Source organism: Haliaeetus albicilla, chromosome 5 (assembly GCF_947461875.1).
Source record: "Haliaeetus albicilla chromosome 5, bHalAlb1.1, whole genome shotgun sequence".
NCBI classification, from domain to species: Eukaryota; Metazoa; Chordata; class Aves; order Accipitriformes; family Accipitridae; genus Haliaeetus; species Haliaeetus albicilla.
This window is the reverse complement of record NC_091487.1, coordinates 18,422,056-18,430,501: the sequence shown is the minus strand read 5'-3', so window position 1 is coordinate 18,430,501 and position 8,446 is coordinate 18,422,056. Positions and strand designations below refer to the sequence as shown.

General features: G+C 41.2%; 1 long non-coding RNA gene across 1 annotated transcript; it reads right to left on the bottom strand.

The window, feature by feature from the left end:
- Nucleotides 1-427: 427 nt before the first annotated feature.
- LOC138685435 (uncharacterized) lies at nt 428-6,909 on the bottom strand. The gene is made up of 2 exons (XR_011324686.1): nt 4,296-6,909; nt 428-1,667 (listed from the first exon to the last, which is right to left on the bottom strand). It is a non-coding gene; the product is annotated as an uncharacterized lncRNA (long non-coding RNA).
- Nucleotides 6,910-8,446: the final 1,537 nt, after the last annotated feature.

Genomic DNA, 8,446 nt, shown 5'->3' with positions numbered 1-8,446 from the left:
AAGGCATGTGCAAATTCAGACGAAACATGAATGCTGCTTTGACAGCATGGGACACGTGCTGGATCTCTGTGGGACAGGACGGAGCGTGCTAGGCAGGAGGTTACTGCCAGACTCTGCTCCCAAGCTCTCACCGAATCACAAGGCTGCAAAGTTCCCTCAGGTGGGTTTCCACAGTCTTCAGGAATAGCATGGAATGGAATTACCACTTCTCTAGTTCCTAGTTTTGGATTTCCTTCTGCCCTGCACTGTTCTTTTGCATACTCCCCTGTGAAAGGGTACATATCTTCTGGCATACAGATTTTAAAAATAAAGGGTATGAAATAAACATATGTCTTCAGCAGCTCTTTAGCCCTACAATGCATCATCATATCAATCGTAAAACCCCAAGGCATAATTATACGCCTGGAGGAAACTCTCAAAAAGAAAATACTTTTGCCCACATGGATTTTTAATGTAAATCACATCACTTACCATTTCATAAGCAAATAGACACAGCCCTTTAAAAGTCGTCAGCACAAAGGAAAAAATGTATGAAGCCAGGTTAGGAGAAGCACCCTGTTAACTGTTTGTATAGACTAAGAAATTAGCAAGATTCATGGAGAGGCTGGGTGTTTATAAGTGTAACAGGTGCCCTGAGTCATTAGCTAGTGAAACTGAAAAAAACAACCCACAAAACCAAAAATAATACTGAAGGATCAAACTCCTCCAAGTTTCACAATTTAAACTAATCTCCAGTTACCTGGCATTAAAAACAAGACTTCTTGTTAAGACTCAATTTCTTCAACCTTCTTTTGCAACCTCCATTACTAATTGGTGCTCAAGATACATGCTGGACTAGCTGGATTTTGTATTTGTTTCCACCTGCAAAGCCTCTCCCTATCTTTAATAAATTACATTCTTCTGTCCTTTGCATGGATGGCTGATCATTAATACTGATTCTTACTAAGCCTCTACACACACACACACACACACACATATTTACAATGTGCAAATTACTTTCATTTTACATGGTGGAGTTATAGAGTGATCTATTGAGGCATGACTGTGTGCATGTTGTAAATAATTCAACAGTGAAAGAACCTGCGTGAGCCTTCAGAATAAATATTGCACATCACCTAAGATCAGATCGACATTTGATTTCACTTCCTTAAAATTCTTCAGGTAGCAAAACAGGTATGACTGAGAAGTTTAAAAGTACAATTGAGCTAGAGCTAAAACGTTTTATCTCCTTCCCCTCTAAGCCCACTTCTCAGTAAAGTCCGAGACTGTAAAATGTTTTACTTGCTAAATAGCACTAGATTTTTGAAAGTGTAATGATGCCTTAGTACCATTGAGTTCACCAGAGAAATCATGAGCATTCATACTAGCCAGGTATTTTACCAAGGCAAAGAAAAGATTTTCAGTGTTTTGGATTCTGTGGTAATGATTTTCTTGTTACTGCTTTTTTAACAGCCTATAAGTAAGAAAAATAGCAGCTAGGATACTTACCTGTTGTAAGCTAGCATTTGAAAATCACCAGCGAGCACGCCAATGCTCAGTGTCGGTTGGTCACAAGTAACTCAGTGTAATCCCCTCCAGGAAGCTCTGAGCCAGGGGCACCGTGTCAGTGACAGCAAAGCCCAGTCTGGGTTTCATGTAACTCTACTCACATTAATGGGTTCATCTGCCTGTTGAAACACGGGAAAAAGGTATCAGACCCTGGGCATGATTATTATTCTGTGAGTGACTTTAAGTGGTTTTTTTTTTCTGGATGACTGGCTTGCTCAGAGACTTGAGGATGAGCTGAAACATTTTTCTCCTCTTAGGACTTGGTCCAGGGTCTGTCGGAGTCAGTGAGCAGCAACTCAGAAACACTGAGAAAAGAAGGCTAAAGAGATTTTTTCAGAGGAGGTGAAACGGGGGGGCTTCGTTCAGGAAGGGTACTTGATGTAAACATTCAAGAAAGAGTAGCAGTGTATGTGCTTGTTAGCTTCCTAACCCGCACAAACCGTGCAGCAGTGCAAATCCCGAAGGCTGGGGGTTGCTGCATTCCCACCTCAAGCAAGGGGGCATGACAGGACGTCTGCCATGGCAGCTAAGGCAGCCGTAGCACATGGTGGGGTAGGCTGTGCCAGGCACGGAGCAGAAGGAAAGCAGGAGGCAGCCTCGCTCTGGAAGCTTCTGATCTGTTCTGGGGGGACAAAAACAACAAAAACAAAGCTGTGCCCTTTGACTCAGTTTTCATGGCAAAGTCACAGCTAAGCCTCTGGAGATTTTGTGGTTTTGCTTTGCATATAATTAAGAATTCATTAATTAGGATTAATTTAAAAACTGAAAATCAAATTTTAAGGCTAGTTAAATCTTCCAGAATACTTGCCTTTTTTGTTTTTAATTTATTTGTTAGAGTTTGGAAGGCTAAGATAGGAAATACGGTTCAGTTACACAATAGCGTGTAACTTTCACCTCAATGATCTGATTTATTTCCAGCTTATCAACCATCTTGATAATTTGGGCAGGAAAAGTATGATAGATTTCCAACAGTGAGAAAAACAAATTGCATAAACCACAGCCCATCTCTTCTTTTTCTGTGCACAGTCAATGCCAACAGCATAACTAATTCTGTGAGACTCCATCAGTCACAAAGCTAAATGCAACTTGGTACTTTTTTTAAATGATTGTGAAATGGACAGCAGATCAGTTTTCTCCAGATAAACATTTATTTAGCTGTACTGTTATGCTAGTCCAAAGAGATTTGAGATAGATATATATATATGTGTAGCGAATTGTATAAACTATCTTCTGTCAAAAGCTGTAGAGTGGTTATATTTTACGAGGACCGTAACAACCTGTCTGATGCCCTGATGCTCTGCCAGCCTGTTATGAATTGGCCTGCCTGGTCACTTCCACATGGTCCCAAGCCAGCTGGATATGGGTAGGATCTGCTCCTCGGGGTTTGCTGGTAGCAAGGTCGCACCAGTGTCCCAAGTCTCAGCAGATGAGTCCCCTCACGCTCCCTCATAGTTTACCTAGGCTGTAGACTATGTAGATATCTCATTTCCCATCTGACCCTCTGCCCAACCCTCCAGGAAGAAGGCACCCTCAACAGTGCATGGTTAAATCAGTGTTTCAGGCTCATAGGATCTGGCCTGCCCTCTCTCTCCTCAAGGCACTCCTAATGTGCAGTGGCAGCTGGTTACCTGCACAGAGCAGACTGCCAAGTCTCTGAACAAGAAGCTCCACCAGTAATGCTTCCACCTCCTTGTGGATGCAAGTGAAGAAGAAAACCATTGTTCCACGGAGAAAGACTCCTGAGAAACTGAAAGTCAGTAAAAAACTCAGTTGGTCCCAAGGGCGACCCTTTGAGCAGGTGCTGGGCACCCTTCCTGAGGATGGCAGCTGTGGAGTGGGTAGTATAGGCCACCCTGGGCACCAACAGCCAGGTGCTCAGTGTACAGGTCAAACCAGAGCTGTCGGTTTGCTAGAGATGTATCCCACTCTGCCAGCCTACAATGACAGAATTTTTCTAGTGGTCACTGACGGCAAGAAAGATTCTTCTTTTAATCATCACGACAATTTCCAGCCCTAGGGAGAGGTTTTAGACATCTCCCAGGACCCTTCCTTTGCCCACAAGTGAAAGTATGATGGTTTTAAGCATGATCTAAAGGCTTATGAAGAGCAACTAAAGCTCAAGTTTCTAATGTTCTGTTTCTGAATCTGTTCTGAACATAACATTTTGTGTGGCATATTTAAATGTATTGTGTGTTTTTGTGGTCAATTTGCCAATGCCTGAAGTGAATATGATCTTCATTACAGTGGTTTTTTTTGAGCTTTCCTTGCCTAGGACATAGTTGAAACATTGGATTTTCCTTTGTTACCTTCAATACAGACAACATATAGTTCAGTAAAGCTAAGGCTATGTAAAGTCACAGGAAATCATTTTATGATGTGAGCACAGGCAATAGCCGAGAGTTGTTCCTTCCCATGCTTGAGAGAGGTAATTATGGTATTTCAGGATATATAGTGACAGATTGACAAAGGTATGCTTTTATATTTATCCACAAGGATAATTTAATACCCACTTCTGAGCAGAATGCCTCTGTGTATTCATTTGCGTAATTGGAAGAGGTTTGCCATATCTAGCTGCATTTTTACTTCCACTAATGCTAATCTTCTTTTTCCTGTAGTCTGATTAAACTTTGTAAATATCTTCAATCACAGCTCTCCAACACTCACAGCCCACTGCTGTCAGTAGGGATTGATTCATTTGAGGAAGCTGCTGTTGCTGATCCTTAACAGTACCATTTCAGTTGCCTGACCTTGCTGATAACAAACTCCGGTGGTCATCTCCAAAGAGTGGTATTATGTCTTGTGTCAAAAAGGACTTTAGGTACTGGGTCTGCACAGGCAAATTTTATTTTCTTGTCACAGGCAAAAAGGTGGCCTCTTGTCACCTACAAGAAAGCAGTAAGTACAAACAGATGCTCAGCAGCAGCCCAATTAATTATAAATTTTTTAATTTCAAGTTACCCCAAAGCACGTCTCTGGATTTACTGTTGGACGACTTTCTTTCATGTTTAGCTGCCTCCTCACTCCACTGTTTCCATGGTAACACCTCTGAAACATTGCTTCTTTCTGAGGAGGTGAAATGTAAAGTGGCTGGAATATTTGAGTGTTTAAATATTTAAATGAAAACAACAAAAAGATGGTGGGGTGAGTCAGACATGACAGGTAGGTGACACCCATAATGGCTGCTATTAAATTGGACCATGAGGCAGTGCTACCTTTGCTGTTCTCCTACTACAAGCTGAAAAGGGGAGCCAGCTCAGAGGAGCTGTGCTGAACCTGGGCTATCCTGGTGCTGAGACGCAGCTGAGCACGCTTATGACCGAGGCTAGCTGAAATAGCCTGCTGCTAACCTCTGCAAGGAGTTGGGAATAGCAAAGAAGTTAATTTGCAGTAGTGCTGTATTTATTATTTGCCAGTGATAAACATTTCTTGTTAAAATCGGCAATAACTACTAACTGTCTTAGTATTTTACTGTGAAGTCTCTTAGGAAGTTAACATGGCAATACTGTAAAAAGTGCTCCTGCCAATGCTTGAAAATACGCTGTGTGCTTTGACCATGACTTTTCATTAATGGTAATGAACATCACTTATCTGGGTTTGGAGGAGGCTGTACTGTAGGTGTGGCAGTTTTTGTAAACTTAAAGGGAGCTTTTATGGAGGATGTTCTTCTTAAAGTACTGCAGCTACAGCGATGTCTCTCCTGCTACACTGGCCCTTTTCAAATTCACACTACAAGACTTGGTCTTCAAAGCGGATGTAGTGGTGCTCATTTCCCATTTTAGCTTGTTTCACTGACCCTTCTGATCCACTTTGATTAAGGTTCCCTTTTTCTGCTCCCACAGATGGCTGTGCCTAGCCCATTTGCTTAGAACCATCTCCCTGTTCTTGTGTACCAAAGCTCTCCCTTCCTTCCCTTAAATGCCTCCTTAGACAAACACCTTTCCCCTTGCTGTTCTGAACCTGGACTCTGAACCAGCCTTCTCTGTTCTCCCCTCTCTTGTCTGATCACAATGGGGAGCAAATTAACCCTCCTCTCTTATCTCTTCCACAGGAGACAACATGAAACACCAATGAAATAAATGACCTGAATTCCTCATACAAAACACTCCATTGAGCACTGTTCTCACTCACTTCATTTCTCTGATTGCCATTCCCTCTAGACTATCATTTTACATGATTTTATACACTGAATTTATCTTCTCAGGGCAAGGTTGTTTTCTTCCTACTGTCTATAAAGGAACATGATTTCTATGAGCTTTACAGAAATAAATGGGAAGAATATTCTTCCCCTTCTTTGATTGACAGCTACAATTCCTCTTAGCTTTAACATGATAGGTTTTCAATAGAATAAATTTTCGTTTTTGAAAATCTGTGGTCAGATGAGGGGGAAAATTCCCAGAACTCTCCAAGCTCTGCTCACTAACAGTATTAAAAAAAGACGCCAGCCAAAGTAGGAGGTGTCAATTTTCTTAAAGTTATTCACCATCATTTTATTTTAAAAGCTTTGATAGGCAGTCAAACAGCAATTTCAGTATCACAATGGGTATTAAGTTTCAGAGCAAGCCCACTCAACATTAGGGAGAGTTGATATTGCCTTAGAAAAGGGAATGAACAGGATGACCTCTCTGGGTTCCTTCAAGCTACGTTCTACAAGTCTCTGAATAAAGACAGTTCTCACCTTTTCAATATTGTTGTTTCAAGGACATCAGTTACCAGGACATACATTCCTGCAGTCGCTTATATAGCATTTGGACTCTGCAGTTTGTTTTTTCCACAGTCACTAAGGATGAATGCTTGTTCTTCTTTTCTTAATGATTTTGATGGACTAATCTAATGAGAGAAAGGAGCTGCCCTGTTGAGTTGCTCTCAGCTACCCCAACAGGACTTTCATTGAACCTCTTCGGCCTTCAGGCTTTCAAGCACTGGCACCATCTGAGGCTTTTTGTGTGTGAGAATTCTCCACAGCTTCCTCCTGTGTATTCATAAGATCACAGCAGCCTGTGGTTTGGGCTAACAACACATAGCTGTTGAAAATTTTTCTCACTGTAATGAATCAATTTTTGCTTAGTTAATGATGCTTCTCGTTCTGAGAGACTAGCAAAGGGTTTTGGAAACAGATCCCAATAGGTATGAAAGCTGAACAAAAGTGTGGTTGATTGAGGTATGTGAAGATGCCTCCTCAGTAGCTGTTTTGAATTTCACTTATTTCACAGACATTCAAAAACTTTCCAGAAAGAAAACAAATGGAGAGCATTTTACAGAAATGAATTTAGTTTCTTTATCTGGGAGAGGAACGAGATTATGGAGAGCAAACGATGGTGCTGTATAGTGATGGAAGAGGGTGCTGCAGTTAACCTGCAGAGCTTTGACCATGCAGAATCCCTCATGCTTAGCATAACGTCAGCTAATCTCATTCCTCATAGTTATAGGTAAGCACAGCCAAATTTCCCCAAGCCTCTGTGAATAAGGCTTAGAGTCAATACTAAGCTCAAACCCATGCATAGATTTAATAGGGAGATTTGAAGAGGAGGAAGGAATTCTGTTTACAGAGAGTGGAACAAATGAAAAATTTAAACCAGGACTAGAAGATCAAGAGGTGGGGAACAAAGTCATGTGGAGCAAACAGAGGGAAAGGATAGGGAAGCACAGAAGTAGGCAGAAGTGAAAGTAACTGAGGGCAGAGAGGAATAGAAAACCACTGGCAAAATGTAAAACCAGTAAAATCAATTGAGGCAGGGATTCAGTGGAAACAGCAAGCCTGAGAAACTGAGAAAGACAGAAATGGTATGTGTGTAGGGGAGGATATGCTGTGTAACAGAGTCCCTGTAATTTAACCCCCATTTTAGTATGGCTTTATGCATGTGCATGAGTTCTTTAAATCTGGCAAGCATTTAAGAAAAAGCCTATATCCCTGAGAAATCTAGTGGGCGTTAAACATAGATGCTGTGATGAATTTGGAGGATTGAGACAATACTGATTTAAGGAGACAATTATTGAGGTTTTTCTAACAAACTCCCCTTTTTAGGTAGATATTGATTGAAACCTTATGGGCAGAAAAAGAACACATTGAATCCTACTGACATGCATAATGTCTCTCATTCTGTCCTGCAAGAAGACATTTTGGTGGGCTTAGAGAAATGAAGAGAGCCAATGCACTTAAATTAAAATGTGTTAACAGCACATGTGGGACATCAGGAGTCAACTGATCTTATTCTCTTGTAGCTTAAAGTAGATCACATCAAGAGCCTAGATCTGGTTGGTACGTTTTATTATTATTGTATAGCAAGAAGATTATATGTAGCAGCCTGACCTCCTTCCTGGGCTTCTGTGAGGTTGTTTATGGCATGTAGGATATGAGGAACACCTTCTGGTAGCACTCCTGCATACTGCAGGAGAACCCCATAATCATTAAGTGACTGTCGTCAAACTCCCAAGTAGGGTCTGGGTGAGTCTGTGGCTGCTAGCTAAGTGCTGAATGTGGGGTATAACCACAGGTGCTCATCAGGAATAGAAATTAGCATTACCCAAGATTATTAAAGATAGATCAGCAATAGGAACACTGCAAGATATAAAACACAAGGGAGGAGTTGGGTAAGTTAAAGACAGATGTGGTTCCATATTACAGTGTAAGACTGACTTCTTCATAGCATTTATATTCTGGTTCAGGGTTAAGTTATTTATAGCCTTGGAAGCAAAACAAAGGTCTGAGTTAAACTACAAAAATAACTCTGTGTTAAGGAAAACTTCGGCCTTTGAAGCATGCAAAAGTACAATATGGTAACAGAGCTGGCAACTGTCCACTAGAACTGGAAAATGGATGCGACATAAAAATCTGAGAATGAGTAGCAAGACATTGAAGATCTTAGCACAAGGATGAATGCTTTGATAGGTCCTACAGTTG